The sequence below is a fragment of the Eretmochelys imbricata genome, chromosome 25, assembly GCF_965152235.1.
Source record: "Eretmochelys imbricata isolate rEreImb1 chromosome 25, rEreImb1.hap1, whole genome shotgun sequence".
Taxonomy (NCBI): Eukaryota; Metazoa; Chordata; order Testudines; family Cheloniidae; genus Eretmochelys; species Eretmochelys imbricata.
In genome coordinates this window covers 16,006,079-16,015,131 of record NC_135596.1, presented here as the reverse complement: position 1 = coordinate 16,015,131, position 9,053 = coordinate 16,006,079, and positions in this window count along the sequence as shown.

The window sequence follows — 9,053 nt, the reverse complement described above, 5'->3', positions numbered from 1 at the left end:
GACAACCCCGTCTGCCCTTCACTCCATGTCTCCAGCCAGCCTGAACTAAAACCCCCTCCAGCCCCTCCTCCTCTGGGCTTTGTTCCTTTCCCCGGGCCAGGAGGTCACCTGATTCCTTTGTTCTCCAACCCTTCAGCTCTCACCTTGCAGGGGGGAAGGGCCCAGGCCATCAGTGGCCAGGAAACAGGGTGTCGGCCATTCTCTGTGTCCAGACCCCTGCACACACCTGCCCTCTAGGGCTCTGCAACGACCATACACCCGTCTCCCATCCCCTAGATATTTAATTACTGCCTAGGGGAAACTGAGGCATCCCCACACTATTCAGAGGAAACATTAAGAACAGTCCCACTTGGTCACACTGGGATCCTGCCCCAGGCCCGAGGGGGACAGACAATTGGGGAGGGAAGCTGGAGACGGTGCAGTGCCCCTGGGTGCCTGCTGAGCTGGGTGCTGGAGTTTCCCTGCGGGCAGCAGTGCTGCCTGTAACCCCCCCAGTTGTGTGGTCCTGCCCCTTTCGCGCTTGGAAGGGCTGAGCTGCCAGCCCAGAGCAACGGGGGAAGGGGCCCTGCCCAGCCCGCACCCCACCTCCGGTGCCAGAGTCGCTCTCCTGCCTTCCCTTGGTTGGTTTGCTGTGAGGTGTGGAGCGAAGCGCGTGGCTGGATCCTTCCCAGTCCCCTGCCTCGGGAGCACGCTGGGGGAGCTTCGCTGCCTTTCCCGGGGCTCCCTCCACCCCGCTCACTGGAAAGCTCTGAGCCAAGTGTCCTAGAGGGGACCCTGCATGGGCCCCACCACCTCCCACCAGCACAGGGTTATCCTGGGAGCCGCTGGTTGGGCCAGGGGTCTGGGAGGCACAGTCAGGGCCAGGTGGGTGTCTGAATTCTAGGGGCCCATCACCATGGCTTCTGGGCCTGAGGTGGCCTGGCCTGTCAGGCTGGAACTGCTGCTTTGCAAACCCTTACTCCCTTCCAGCGGTGCGATTCCATCCCCATTAAACAGGTCCCAGCAGCCCGGCCTTGCGGGGCACAGTACGGTGCCAAGCAGCTGCGAGTCTCCCAAGGCCTGTGTTTAACTCTTTGCTGGCTGGGCAAGTGGCTGCAGCCCTTCCCTGCAGCCAGGGCCCCAGAAGTGGGCCCCAAAGCTCCCCAGGAAGGAGCGATAGCAGCGGAAGGAGCAGGCTGGAGGGTCCCACACCTGGCCCTCTCTGCGCTGGCTCTGCTGCCCACAGTGGGCGCTGGCAGAGGGTTTTTGCAGGAACCCAGCGAGAGTGGAGTGTCCTGGGGGCTGGGCTGACAGCTCGCGGGGCTCTCCTTGGTTCTCTCTCCTCCCGGCCTCGCCCTGGGCATGCAAATGAGAGCACTGGGCTGGAACCCCCGGCTGCCAAGCCTGGGAGGGTGGGGAGCAGCAGCCATGGAGAGGAGAGGCAGCAGCGTGGCTCCCAGCTGGCTCCAGGGGAGGGGCTGGGGGCCTAGCTGTGCTGCTCTGCTCCACCTCCCAAAGCCCCGTCCCAGCTGGCACTGGTCCCCACCGCTCTGCGGGCTGTTCCCAAGGCCTGGCTGGGAGCCTGCAGGGACTCTGGGGTGCGTGGAGGGGACAGCGACTGTGAGGGAGACAGGAAGCAGCACAGACAGCAAGTCCCAAGCTGCCCAGCCTTGCCAAGGGGGTAACCGGCGAGCTGCCGCCAGGAGGGGGCGGTATATGCAGTGTTCGCACAGAGCTCCCCCCACGCAGGGTCGCTGCGCCGGGATCCACCCTGGCCCAGACAGTCGCGGTGGATGGCTGAGAAGGGACCGTTGGCTCAGCACATCCCTGTGCCAGGCCCGTTCACCTCGCCCCCTTGCATGGTCACGGCTGGGCGTTATCTGCCCCCCCCCCCCACTGCAGTCTGTACTCCAGTGGGTCCTTCTGCCAGCTGCTGCATCCGTCTGGCCTGGGCGCGTGTGCTGGGTGGAACGAGCCTGTTTATGTAACCGGGGACTTGCTGATCTCTCCTGCTGTGTGCCAGGGGCTTTCGCCTCCATCTGCTCCTTGCTGGTGAGTTCGGCACTGCCATGGCACACTGAGAGGCCAGGCCCTTGGCTCCCAGCGGGGACCTGTGTCCGGCCAGGGAAATTTTGCACCAAACATCAGAGGCCTGGCAGAGAAGGATGAGGGGGTCCTTCTACTTCCTTATTGCCCGGCCTCCATTTCCTCCTCCCCGCGCTCCTCTCTTCTCACTCCCCACCTTCCCACTTGTGTGCCAGGACCCCCCATTGCCACTTGAGGCCGCTCAGCACGGCTCCCCCTGCCCCCTTGAGCCAGCCCAGCCTCCTACTGCATGTGTCTGTGCAGCACCCTGCCAGCTGACGCCAGGGGACCATGGGCAATGGCAGGGTGGATGCTGTGCTGGCATACCAGCCTCCCTTGGCCTTCCCTCCTGGCTGCCTCAGTGGCCCCAGATCTCCTCACCTGGCCTCTATGGGGCATGGGGGACTTCAGGGTGTGAGAGCCCAGCTGGCCTGGCTTTCGATCCACTCATTCCCAGGGTCATTGCTGGGGCAGCTCCTGAATTCACTTCACCATGTCCTGGGACCCAGCAGGGACTCCGCCCCTTTCCTGTTCCTGGTACCCTACTTCCCCACCTGCCCCCAGAGTTGCTGGTGCCACCTGGAGATGGGGGCAGAGCCAGGGGCCAGTGCCAGGCTGCAGAGCAGGCCTGCAGGGGCTTTCTGTCTCCAGGTTTCTAATGCACCCTCACCCTGGTATCTGGGTACCAGCCCAGGGCTCCCCCACCCCTGCCTGGCCCTCCATCCTGAGGCTTCATCCCATCCTGGCTGAGGTCCGCCACGGCCACCACCTGGGGCCATTGAGCTAGGGATCCTCTGGCCATTTCCTTCCAGCCCCCTGCTCCCTTTGGCCCTTGTTTGCTCCTAGCCCCATGTGCCAACTGGCCCGTCCGCACGCCTCTGTGGAGTGAGCCGAGGACTGTGGTGCATTGGGAGCAGCTGCCGGATGCTGCTGCGCTCACCCCCCTCTCCTAGGGGGGAGCCGGCGCCATCCCACCCCGTTCGCTCCCCTTCCCCCGCTCGTTCCACGTGCTCCGGAGGGGAGAAACCGGCGTGTGTGCAGAGTCTGCGTAGGCAGCCAAGCAGCAGCTGAGCAAGGCAGGGGGTGGTGCAGGAGCATTACCATACGCAGGCTGTAATTACCGCTAATTTCTTAAGTGCAACAAAAAAATGAAAACCCAAACAAAGCTCAGGCGGAGCGGGATGGGGGGACAGCAGGGCGCGTCCTCCAGCTCCCTGCTGGCACATGGCTCCTGGCCACCTGCCCACGCTGGGATGTGCCTCTGGGGCCAGGCCCACTCCCCTGCTCTGCTGGCAGAGATGGATTTGCAGTACCCCTGGGGGAGGGAAACTGAGGCACTGGCATGACCTCCAGAGCTCACAGAGTAAGCTAGTGGCACAGCTGGGAATGGAACCCAGGAGTCCTGACCTCCCCCACCCTACCGGCCTCTGATCTGATCTGATCGCTGGAGCACGTCCCCACACAATTCCCTTTGGGGGAGGAAGCCGTCTGCGCTGTCAGGTTGCTCCCCAGCTCGGTGCCACTGAACCCCCACAGCTCTGCGGGCCCCCTGCAGACAGAGCTGGGACTGGGGTGAGGGGGTAACACCCCCACCCGTGCAGCGGGGGCTGGGCAGTGACAGCCACACGCTGTTCTGCAGGGACGTCTGTGGGACTGCAGCAGCTGCCCTGGCACAAGTCCCCCGGGGCCGTTGCCAGGCCGGGCATGGCTGGGACCTGGTGCTGAGGCGGCCCCTGGGCCTGGCCTTCAGTTTGTTCAGATCTCACCTTCCTCCACCTCGCCTTGATGTGAAGCGACGTCACACCCCAGACACCCAGCGTAGCGCCCAGCTCTGCAAGTCAGCGCACTCCAGGCCCCAGCCCCTGCCCAGTGCCCCAGTTCTCCCCCCAGGCCTGGGGGCTCAGGGCCATCTCGCTCCTTGAGGCCTGTCCTGCGTCAGCCACACCCCACTGGCATGGCTTGTCTCAGCACTTGGACCCCACGGAGAGAGGCCCCCCCCCGGCTCTGTGCTGGTGCTGTACACTCCCTGGCTGGGCTACTTCCCTCGGTGCCCAGGGCTGGGCCTGTCAGCTCTGGGCACCATGCTGGTCCTCTGCCCAGGGGCTCGTGTAGGGGCAACTGGCAAGGGGGAGGGAAGGGGGATGATCGTATTCATCAGCTGTGGGGCACGCCCACCCCAGCCAGGCCGTCAGATTTGCCACATCTGTGCCCGACACAGCCTGGCAGCCGAGACCCTAGCCAGCACCTGAGGGCTCCCTGGCAATGGGGTCTGGCTACACCAGCTGGAGCTGTGTGGTGTGGGGCAGCCCTGGGCTGGGAGCCACATCTGGAGGGTTGGAGGTCTCCACAGGACGCAGTCCCTGGAGCCAGACTGCGGTGCTTTGCAGAGGTGGCATGTCCGGGAACTGGCAGCCATGGCCTGGGTTCCGGGCTGAGCAGGCAGGGCATGGAGGGGCACAGACCCTCTGTCTCCCACTGACCGGGGGCAGCTCCCATCCCTGGCACATCTCCATTCGCCGCCAGCTGGGATCCCGCTCTGGGCTCCAGAGGGCAGCGGAGGGGAGAAAGGCATGCATGAGACATCCCATAATGCCCAGGCATGTGTCCATTTGCCCCAGTGGCAGCTGGTGTAACTGACCCTGGGCCGGCTCTGTGGCCGGAGCTGGGAGAGGGGGTCTGAAGGGTCCAGCCAGACCCGCCGGCCTGCGTGTGCGTGGAGCGCTGGGCCCTGCACGTGTGCAGGCGTGTGCAGGCGTGTGCCTTTGCACATCTGCAGCAGTTTGGTGGTAGGTACCGTCTCAAACAGAGATTTAGAAGCATAAATCATATTGCTGTGGACTCTCTGCCTGCAGCTGATCCGCACCTGGGCTCCAGGCCGGTAACCGAGCTGCAGACTGGGGGGTGCATGGAGCACGTGCTCGAGGCGAGATCGAGGTCGTGCTCGATTCAGCCACTGCTGAAGCTGCAATGAAAAGGGATGAAGAAACCCCCCGCCCCCACAATCCCATGGGCAGATGGGCTGTTCCAGCTAAAACGCTCCCAGCCCCACCAAGAGGGGCACTTTGCTGGGGGAGGGCAGCCAGGAAGCCTCCCCACTCTCCTCCCTCCTCTGGTTCACATCCTCACATGCCGTGGAGCACATCTGGCCAGGGAGCCCAGCTCCTGGGAGCCCGCAGGGCAGGTGGCTCTGGGAACCTGGGAGCGATAAATGCTCAGTGGGGTGAGGGTGGGAACAGCCCCGTGGGGCAGGTGTACAGACCAGTAGCTTCCATAACCGACACAAGGTGGCGCTCCGGCTCCTCGAGAATCCAGCCGCCAGCGCCATGTTCTGCTCCCGAAGGGGGTGGGTGAAGGGCAGTGCCAGGCAGGGTGGGGCAAGCGAGGGGCATCATTGGGTGTGTGACAGGCGGGCGATGAGCTTGGGAGAGCATAGGTGGGGGGCATCAGCGGCGCGTGAGGGGCACCAGCAGGCATGGGGGAGAAGGCCCAGGCCCTGCCCCCTCCATCCTGCCTGAGACATGGCTCGGTGGGAGATTTGGGGCCCATCACCCGCCTGGTGGGGCCATGCGAGCGCACTGACCGATGTCGGGGGGCGATTAACCCCGTCAGTGCCAGCATGCTCTGTGCAGTGGGTGGCAGCATACTGTGCTGTACCCTGGGGAGTGCTGTAAGAGCCTGGGGGCTGGGCACATGATGCACCGAACGGGGGGCGGGGGGAGCACCATGCCCTTGCCAGCCCCCTCCCCGTTAGCGGCCTGGTGAGAGTGGCAGTCACAGAGGAGGCGTTCGGGGACCTGTCAGCCTGGCTGCAGGCGTGAGCTGAGTCACCAGCTGCCGATGAGCAATTGGCAGCTCTGGGCAGCCAAGATGGCTTCAGACCAGCGACCTCCCGGTGCCAACCCAGAGCTGTCCTGCCCCCCACGAGCCCCTCCCACAAACGTCCCCCCACCCCACAGCTCCAGCCCCAACCATGCCTCCCTGGCACTCCCACGCTGCGCTCGGCAAGGTCAAGGCCTGGGAACGGGAGCCTCCTGCTCCGTGATGCCAAGGGCCCTCTCCCATGTGCCCTCGGAGCAGCCTGCCAGCCCGAATGCAGGAGGCTCCCTGAGGGGGCCATGCAGGGCCACGATGGGCTGGCCACGATGGGGTTATGGAGCAGCCAGGGGTTCACGAGACCCCCTCCTCCCTGCGCTGTAGACGGAGGGAAGCCCAGGCAGTGCGGCCAGACGGGGGTGTGTGTGCGGGAGCAGACGGGCTGCTCTCAGTGGGGCCAGGAGCTGTCTGGGGACTCGGGCCAGCCCAGAGTGGGGGCTGGGCCTGGCCTGGGTCTTTGATTTGATTGAAACCCAGGCACTGGGCACTGAGCCAGGCCGGGGCAGTGGGGGCCTCAGGGAAAGGGGCTAGAGGCGCAGCCAGGCTGGGCCGAGGGTTCCCTCACTTTATTCTCCTGTTGTCATTGGCCCATCACCTGGGCAAGGGCTGAGCTCACTGGGCCAAGCCACATCCACAGCTGGGGTGGGCTGACAGGGGAAACTGAGGCAGAGCTGCCAGGAGGGTGGCACCTCTGTTACCAGAGAACATAACAGAAGAGAGCTCAGACAGGTGGTCACAGCGGTCCCTTCCGGCCAGAGCATCTATGAATCCTACTCCCCTGGGTGGGGCACTTCAGGCTGGCCAGGATCATGCCTGCTGCCCGGTTCACTGTCACACAGCACCGGTGCTGTCCCCAGGACAAAGACGCTGGACGGGAAGATGGGCCATGGCTCTCAGAGAAGAAAGCAAGAGTGTGTGTGCAGGGTCGGGGTGGAGGTTACTCGGTCTTTAAACCAATTCTCTTTCAGTGAGATTTCTACATGGCAGGTTGACCAGGAAATCTCTTCTTTGGGGGTTTATTTCCCTTGCTGGTGTATCAGCGACGGGGCTGTGTTTTCGTAGGGTTTGTACAGGCCATGTTTATTAGTGCAGGTTGTGTGTGACTAGGGGTTGTGCCCACAGGTTGCTGGGGGGCTGCTGATGCACTGTGCTGACAGAAGGTTGCTGGTACCTGCTGGGCCAGTTGTGCTGATCAGTGGGGGTGGCTGTGGGTTCGGGTGTGTGGCTTGCACACACGGGTTGCAGGAGTGAGCTGAGTTGTGTGTTCAGGTTGCTCCCGTGCATGGGGGCGGGTTCTGCACACTGGCTAGGGGCTTGGTTGCCCTGAGCACCAGGATGAGGAAACAGCTGAAATGACTAAAAATCAGACTTTAAAGGTGATAAAAAGTGCCTGGTAAGTTTCCAAAAAGCTCACGCATTTCTTTCTGTGCTGAAGACCCATTCAAGAGTGGCTGGTGCTTGCAGCTTGCGGGGACGGAGTGCTCATCAGCCCAGGGACAAAGTCTGCTTGGCTGCCCTTCCCAGGGGGGATGGAAGCAATGGGAAACAGAAGGTATTTTACCTGCAGGTGCAAACAAATAATTATGGATACAAACAGCAAGAGCTACCCGCACCCACGCCCGTGCACACACTGCCAAGGCCAGCTGAATTCTGCGGGGCTCTGTCAGACAACGACGCTTCTCTCCTCTGTGCGTAGCAGCAGCTGTGGGTTCTGACATCCTGCTCCCCTGTTCTTCATCGGTTGCCGGAAACAGGATCTCTGCTTCTCCATGAGTCACCCGCTCCCGCGGCTCGCTCCTCTCCGATGACCTCACCCGGTGACATCTTCACTGACGCTGCGATGTCACCGAGCGCATTGGAACAAGTGGTGGGAGCTGGAAGGCTCTTGGGAAACCCGAGGCCCTGGTTGCAGAGAACACGGGGCAGAGGAATATGCCAAACCCAGCAGCCTGGTTCTGGGGGAAGGCTGAAGAGTTTCTAAATCAAACGTGCTTCCGAGTTCCATTTGAACCGGCCCACAAGGCACCTCAGCAGGGCAGAGCTGCACACGGAGTCTCCTGGGGGACTGAAAGGAGACGTCCCAGGCTCCAGTGTCCCGAGCGCTGAGCCCTGCGGCCCTGATCTGCCCTCTGCATGAACCGGGCTCTTAGTTCTCCGGGTTCCCGCCCCCAGGGACTGCGACCGTGGGTTCTGAGTGAAGTGTTGTTGCCATTCCCTGGCAAAGCTGGCCCAGACTGTCTCGTTCCGCCGGTTACTAACCACGTGCTCATACAATGAACAATCATCCCCCCGTATGCATCTTTCATTGTGGTTTATTAATGGGGAGGAGAAAAAGAAATCACCCTTTTTCCCTTGGCTCTTCCCACGTCCAACCACACCGGGCCAGCAGGGGGACCTGCCCGGCTGCCTGAAAGGAGAGCCGCTGGGCTCTCGGGGGAATCTTGCCAGGCGCGGTGTAACTGTGGAACTCCACGGAGTTCCTGAGAGCCAAACTGGGCCCTTAGCTTCAGGGTGGGGGGCAGCCCCTCCCCCAGGGTCAGCGCCACCTTGGGCATCTTCAGCCCTGGGTCACCATCCCTCTCCAACGCTCACTTGGCCGCCCTTCTGGGCCAGCCTGTCTCCGCTCCAGGGCCAAAGCTGTCTGCAGACCGCAGGAGGCAGCTCTAAGCCCAGCCACCACTCAGTTCCATGGACCCCCCCAGCCACAGAACTGGGGGGCAGGTGCAGCTCCGGGTGTCACCCCGGATCTGCTCTCCTGTCGGCCAGCGTCAGCTCACTGAATTCAGCAGTCGCTCTGGATTTCTCAATGTAACAGAGCAGAGCCGGGTGCCCAGTTTACCTGACCCAGGGTTTAGAGAAGAGCAGGGGCTAGTGGTCAGGTCACAGGCCTGGGCCCCAGACACCCCTGGGCTTTCACTAGAGCTGCCTGGCATGCACTTGACCAGACGCGTTTTCCTTGCACTGCGGCAGTTTGTCAGCGCTGGAAAGTTTCACAGTGACATTGTGATTTGGGGGAACGGGAAGAGTTCTAATCTGAGCGGAGGCAGCTCTGAGCCGAGATGGGCCCAAGCAAAGCCCAGAGCCGGCTGCTGACGCTCCCCAAGTTGCTGAGCTCT